Here is a 7,022-nt window from a genome sequence, read left to right as displayed (position 1 = left end):
AAGTGGAACGAAATCTATTGGTATTTTAACTTTTTTAGCAAATAAAAAACTGAAAAGTGGTGCTCAAAATTATTTGGTCCCCTTTACTTTCAGTGCAGCAAACTCCTCCAGAAGTTCAGCGAGGATCTCTGAATGATCCAATGTTGACCTAAGACTGATGTGATAAATAGAATCCACCTTTGGTGTGATCAGTCTCGATAAATCACCCGCTCTGTGATAGGCTCAGGGTTCTGTTAAAAGCGCAGAGAGCATCTGAAGACCAAGGAACACACCAGGCAGGTCCGTAATACTGTTGTGGAGAATTTTAAGCCGGATTGGATACAAAAAGATTTCCCAAGCTTTAAACATCCCAGGAGCACTGTGCAAGCAATCATTTTGAAATGGAAGGATTCAGACAACTGAAAATCTACCAATACCTGGCCGTCCCTGTAAACTTTCAGCTCAGACAAGGAGAAGACTATCAGTCGTACACGGCACAAAATCTGGCCTTCATGGAAAGAGTGGCAAAAGAAAGCCATTTCTCAAAGAATCCTAAAAGTCTGTCTAAAGTTTGCCACAAGATACCTGGAGACACACCAACATGTGGAAGAAGGTGCTCTGGTCAGATGAAACCAAATCAAACTTTTTGGCCACATGCAAACGATATGTTTGGCGTAAAAGCCACACAGCTCACACCCTCAACACACCATCCCCACTGTCAACGTGGTGGTGGCAGCATCATGGTTTGGGCCTTCTTTCTTCAGCAGGGACAGGGATGATGGTTAAAATTGATGGGAGAGGGGTGCAGCCAAATCCAGGACCATTCTGGATGAAAACCTGTTGGTAGTCGCAAAAGACTTAGACTGGGACGGAGGTTTATCTTCCAACAAGACAATGAATCCCAAACAACAGCAAAATCTACAAAGGAATGGTTCACAAATACAGATATCCAGGTGTTAGAATGGCCAAGTCAAAGTCCAACCTGAATCCAATCGAGAAACTGTGGAAAGAACTGAAAACTGCTGTTCAACACGCTCTCCATCCAACCTCACTGAGCTCGAGCTGTTTTGCAAGGAAGAATGGGCAAGAACTTCACAATTGTGTCCCACTTGTTGGTGATTATTCACAAAAAATAAAATTTTTATATCTTTATGTTGAAGCCAAATGTGTCAAAGGTTGAAAAGTTCAAGGGGGCCGAATACTTTCGCAAGGCACTGTACTATTTATACTATACTATGACTTTTTTTGACTTCCATGCTATGACTTTTTTATCTATTTTTTCGACATACTTTCCTATGATTTAAAAACTTTTTTCGACATGCTATACTATGACGTTTTAATCACTTTTATCGATATCTGTTCAATAACTTTTTTATCACTTTTTGACAAACAGACTTTTATCACTTCTTTCGACATCTACACATATGAGTTTTGTTTGACATACTATAACTTTTTTTGACATCTATATTATGACTTCTATATCACAGTTTTCCACATACTATGCTATGACATTTTTTATTACATTTTCCAATTACCATACGTGGCTTTTTGACATACTTAACTATGACTGTTATATCACTTTTTCAACATACGATACTAGCCTTTTTATCACTTCTTTCGACATACTATGACTTTTTTTGACATACTATGCATACTATACTATTACTTTTTTATCACTTTTATAACATACTAAACTATAACTTTTTATCACTATTTTTTCAACATACTGTACTATGACTTTTGTATTACCTTATATCCTTTTTTATGCTTTGGCATGTGCATGTTGTGATGGGTGACAGTTGAGACATGGTCTCTATTTGTTTTAATTTATCACCTTTTCTCATTTTCAACATATTTAATATGACTTTTAATCACCTTTTTGATATACTAAACTGACTTTATATCACTTTTTTCGACATACTACACTATGACTTTTTCAGCATACTATACTATGACTTTTTTGTCCATTTTTTGACTGTATTGGATAACAAAGGGTAGCAGGTTTGACATTTTTTGCTTTTTTTAACAGAACAGAAACGCTACTTCCACCCCTCCCCTCCCTCCATCACTCTTACCAGATACTGACATGTACCTTCCATTTGTCTAACTTGCCCCCCATCTCCCTCCCTCAAGAAGGAGAAAAAAATAAAAATAAAATAAATAAGTAAAATTAAATTAAAAAAAAGGGGAAAAAAAAGAAAAAAAAGGGGGGGGGTAACTACCATTGCTCAGATAGATAGTTTGCATAGGAAAGAAGCGGGTCCAGGTTTTATGAAATTTCTTCAGATATCCTCTGACAGATTTTTTCTAGGTGTAAAATGACAATACATCGTCTAACCAGGAGTTTGTGTTAGGCGGCTTGGGCTCTTCCACTGTAGCAGTATCTGACGTTTGGCTATCAGAGCGGTAAATGCAATAACATCAGCTTGGTAGCTATTAATCTTCCTACAATGGGAGACACACCAAACATACCAATCAAGGGGCATGGGACACAGGGATATTAGGACTACAGAGAGGGTGTCAAAAAAGGTGTCCAAAAAGAGTGTAGCTAAGGACAGGAAAAAAAGTGTGTGATGGTCTGCTGGAGTTGAGAGCACCTGAGCGAGACATCTGTATCAGGAATAGTCTTTTCAGTCTGGCCCTTGTGTAGTGAAGTCTGAAGACCACTTAAATTGAATGAGTCTCATACGTCACAGATGCAAGTACTATGAATTCTGAGTAAAACTTCTCTCCACCAGTCTCATCTAGTGCAAGACCTAGCTCCCTTTCCAAACACCCCTAAGCACTGAAGGAGGGCAGAGTTGAGATGAAGGAGCTATATATTGAAGAGATGGTATTTTGTGATGCTGAGGAGGACATGATACCTTCTAACAGAGTTTTTTCAGGTAATACAGGAAATGAGGTAAAGTGTGTTTTGGTGAAATTGCGCAACTGGAAATATCTGAATAGATCCACTTTTGGAGTCCCAAATTTTGCAGAAAGATCGGCCATATTTCTAAAGGCCTTATCTATGTAAAGGTCACTAAAAGAGACCAGGCCCATCCTCTTCCAACGTGTAAATGTTTATTCTATGCTGGAAGGTAAAAACAAAAGGTTGTTGCATATGGGGATTTTAATCCAAAGTGAGTCCTGAACTGTTTCCAGATTTTCAGTGATGAGAGAACAACAGGGTTATTGGTGTATTGGGAGGGCCGCATAGGAAGGAGTGCAAACAGTAATGCAGGGAGTGAGGTTGAAGTACAAGAGTTAGCTTCCATGGCACACCACACAATATCTGGGCTATGGCACCATTTCTTCAGCATTTGGATGTTAGCGGCCCAATAATACAACAACATATTGGGTAAGGCAAAACCTCCTGCTAGTTTGGGACTCTCCAAAATTCTTTTCTGGATCCTTGGATTCTTGCCAGCCCAGAGGAAGGACGATATAATGGTATCCAATGCTTTGAAAAACAATTTGGGAAGAAAAAGAGGGAGGGTCTGAAAAAGAAAAAGTATTCGAGGCAAAACATTCATTTTGATTGTTTCAATTCGGCCAACAAGTGAGAGGGGTAGTGTGCGCCATCTTTGAAGGTCTAGTTTGATATTTTCAGTCAGTTTAATGAAATTATTTTTATGAAGGGAACTTAGAGAATGAGAGACATTCACGCCTAAATATTTAAAACCATTGGGGGAGAAGTAGAAGGGCAGGACTCCTGGGGAGATGGATTTGGCGGACTGATAAACAGGGAAACAGAGACTTTTAGCAATATTCAGTTTGTACCCCTGAGAACGTGCCAAAAGTCTCAGCAATCCACTATTGCATCAACACAGTTTACAGGTCTTGTACATAGCAATAGGTCATCGGCATACAGTGACACACTGTGCTTCATGCCTCCTCTAAGTATACCTGAGAAGCTGGGGAGCCCTTGAGAGCAATAGACGGGGGTTCGATGCAGTGCATAGTGAAGGTGAAAGGGGCATCCCTGACAGTGCCGTGTGAGAAGGAAGGGAAGAAACGTCAGAGTTCGTTTTGACTCTAGCTACAGGGGCAGCGTACAATAGGCGAATCCAAGAGTGAATTTGGGGCCGAAACCAATTTTATGTGAACCGCAAATAAATATTGCCATTCTACCACGGTCGAACGCCTCTCTGCATCCAGGAAATCACCATCTCTGGGGATGGAAAGCAGAGGGAGAAAGAATCACACTCAAAAGCCTTTGCACATTACTGGACTGCTGACGGCCAAGGATAAAACCTGTTTGGTCTTCTGAAATGATACTTGGGAGGCAAGTCACAAAACACCGCGTTCCAGAGAATCATTGTAGACTTCTAAAAGTATAGGAGCGAGCTGTGCAGAGAATTTCTTAAAGAACTCCACTGGGTAACCATCTGGGCCTGGCGTTTTATTACTCTGCATTTGCAGGAAGTGATTTCTCCTAGACTTAGGGGTTCATCTAAACGTTTTGCCAGTTCTTCATTCACAGTTGGAATGTCTAAGTTGTAAGAAAAGAGTCCATAACAGAGGTGTCAGAGAGGGGCTGTGATTTGTAGCGCGTGGAATAAAAGGAGAAAATTCTGAGTTTAGATTGACGGGTCAGTAGTTAGGTTTTGGAGAAGAGTCAGAGATTTGTGATATGAAGCGGGCAGCGTATTGACGTCGCAATTGTGAGGCTAGAATGCGGCCAGCCTTATCTCCATGCTCATAATAAGTCGCTCTTGTACGTCTTAGTAGATATTCTGCCTTCCCTGTTGATAATAAATTGAATTCATTTTGCAACGGCAGGCGCTTGGTTGCCAAAGCTGGATTGATTGCTGCGGCCTGCTGTCTTTTTATATCTAATATTGCGTCCATTAGTTCTTGCTGTTTCAATTTTCTATTTTTGATTAAATGTGCACTGAAAGATATAATGCCCCCACGAATAAACGCTTTTAGCGTTTCCCATAAGAGCGATGGGGATACGTGATCAGACCGGTTTGTTTCTAAGAATGAATCTATGTTTGTGGAAACAAAATCACAGAAATCTGCGTTAGCAAGTAAGCCTGAATTGAAGCTCCATCCTCCTTGATGCCTATGCGAGCTTGACGGGAAACAAAGATCTAAAATGTGGGGTGCGTGGTCAGAGATGACAATGGCAGTGTATTGTGTGGAACTAACAGAAGATAGAAGAGCTTTGTCAATAAAAGAAGTAGTCAATACGGGAGTAGACCTGATGGACAGTGGAGTAATAAGAAAAATCCTTACCACTGGGGTGAAAGAAACGCCAGGGGTCAACACAGCCAATTTGATCCATAAAGACCGATAGAGTCTTAGACATTGCAGTTGGCGTGGTTTGAGTTAGAGCGATCAATAACAGGTTAGTAACACAATTGAAGTCCCCTCCTAATATTAACTTGTGAGTATCCAAATTTGGTATATGTGAAAATGTGGACATGAATTTGGGCTGTCATAGTTGGGGCGTACACTGTTGCTAAAACAACAGGTGTTGAAAAGCATACCTGAAATTACAACATACGACCACCTGGATCACTGGTATGTTATCTGGGATGAACTTGACTCGTTTATAAATTCGAATTGCGGTGCCTCTAGATTTACTATTAAAATGGGAGTGAAAGACTTGTCCGACCCAAGGCTTACGCAGTCTCAGATGATCATCTATGCGTAGGTGTGTCTCCTGCAGAAGGACGACATCAGCGGAAAGGTTCTTTAAGTGTGAGAAAACTTTAGAACGTTTAATTTGCCCTCCTAAGCCACGTACATTCCAGGTAATTATCTTAATATTATGCCCGTTTAAACCGCCTGGTGTCATGTTGGCATTTGTCATTTATACTGTCTTAGGTAACTGTAGCAGAGTAAGTTGTGACCCTCTGATTGGAAACCGCAAAGTATTCTTCCATAAGCAATGGACCATGGTATAGTGAAAGAAAGAAAGAGAGAGAGGAAAAAGAAAAAAAAGAAAAGAAAAGAAAATAAAATAAAATAAAAAAATAAAAAAGAAAAGAAAAAGGAAAAAATAAGTAAAGAGCCAACAGTATGAGGAAATAAAATGGGACAACGTCCCCCTTGCCCACCCCAACCCACACACAAAGCCCAACAAACCAACTGGAAACATAGTACAAACATCTGATGCTCGTCCATAGGAAGCGGCGAGCAGCCACAGTCGATGTACATCCAACCGATTTTTCATGTGGTGTTATCTGCTCCTAATATCGTGATTATATTACACCATAAGTTGTGAAAATTACTCGGAAACTTGAGTAAGATAAGCAAAGGCAGTACAAGCATTTTTGCGCAGCACTAACCACAAGCCACAAAGTGGCGCAGCATGACAGCTGTAACCCAGTTTTTTAATGGAAACAGAACGTCCATAATACAGGCAAGGCAACAGTCACTTGAAAAAACTTGTTAATGAAAGTTAGAGAAAAAAAAATTTAAATTAACAAGATTTTAAGTCAAGGTCAGTACTATTAATGTTTTCATCAAAACGAGGGTGCATGCAAGAGCAAAGACAAAACAGATCACTTTAGATTGCCGGCAAGCACAGCTGAGCCTGTCACCTGAGGATAGCAGTGATCCTGTGTGGTTGATTCAGCGTACTTCCGCAGTACACTTCTCCGAGGAAAGGATGCGCTCTTGGAAGAATGCTTCGGCGTCTCCAGCGGAGTCGAAGATGCGTTCTCTGTTGCCATAGGTGACACGGAGACGGGCTGGACACAGCATGCCGAACTTCACTCCTCGTTTGTAGAGAAGCCCTTTGGTCTCGTTGAATGCTCAGCCACACTGAAGTCCTCGAAAATGCGGATTCTGATACTGTTGTAGGAAATGTCTCTATGGGTTTTTGCCCAGTTCAGCGCAATCTCTTTCTCAATGTATCTGTGGAATCTTACTATAAAAGGTCGAAGGCTGAAGGCTTCTATATGAGCGCGGTCCAGCTCCGGCGGGGCAGAGAGTATTTCACCAAGCAGAGAAGAAAACATTTTCGCCACAAAATCCCTAGGGTCCTTCCCTTCAGTGTTTTCTGGTAATCCCAGCACTCGGAGGTTTTGACGCTTCGATCTTGATTC

This window comes from Etheostoma spectabile, chromosome 15 (genome assembly GCF_008692095.1).
Source record: "Etheostoma spectabile isolate EspeVRDwgs_2016 chromosome 15, UIUC_Espe_1.0, whole genome shotgun sequence".
Lineage (NCBI taxonomy): Eukaryota > Metazoa > Chordata > Actinopteri > Perciformes > Percidae > Etheostoma > Etheostoma spectabile.
The sequence above is the reverse complement of the archived record's forward strand: the minus strand, read 5'-3'. Positions refer to the sequence as shown.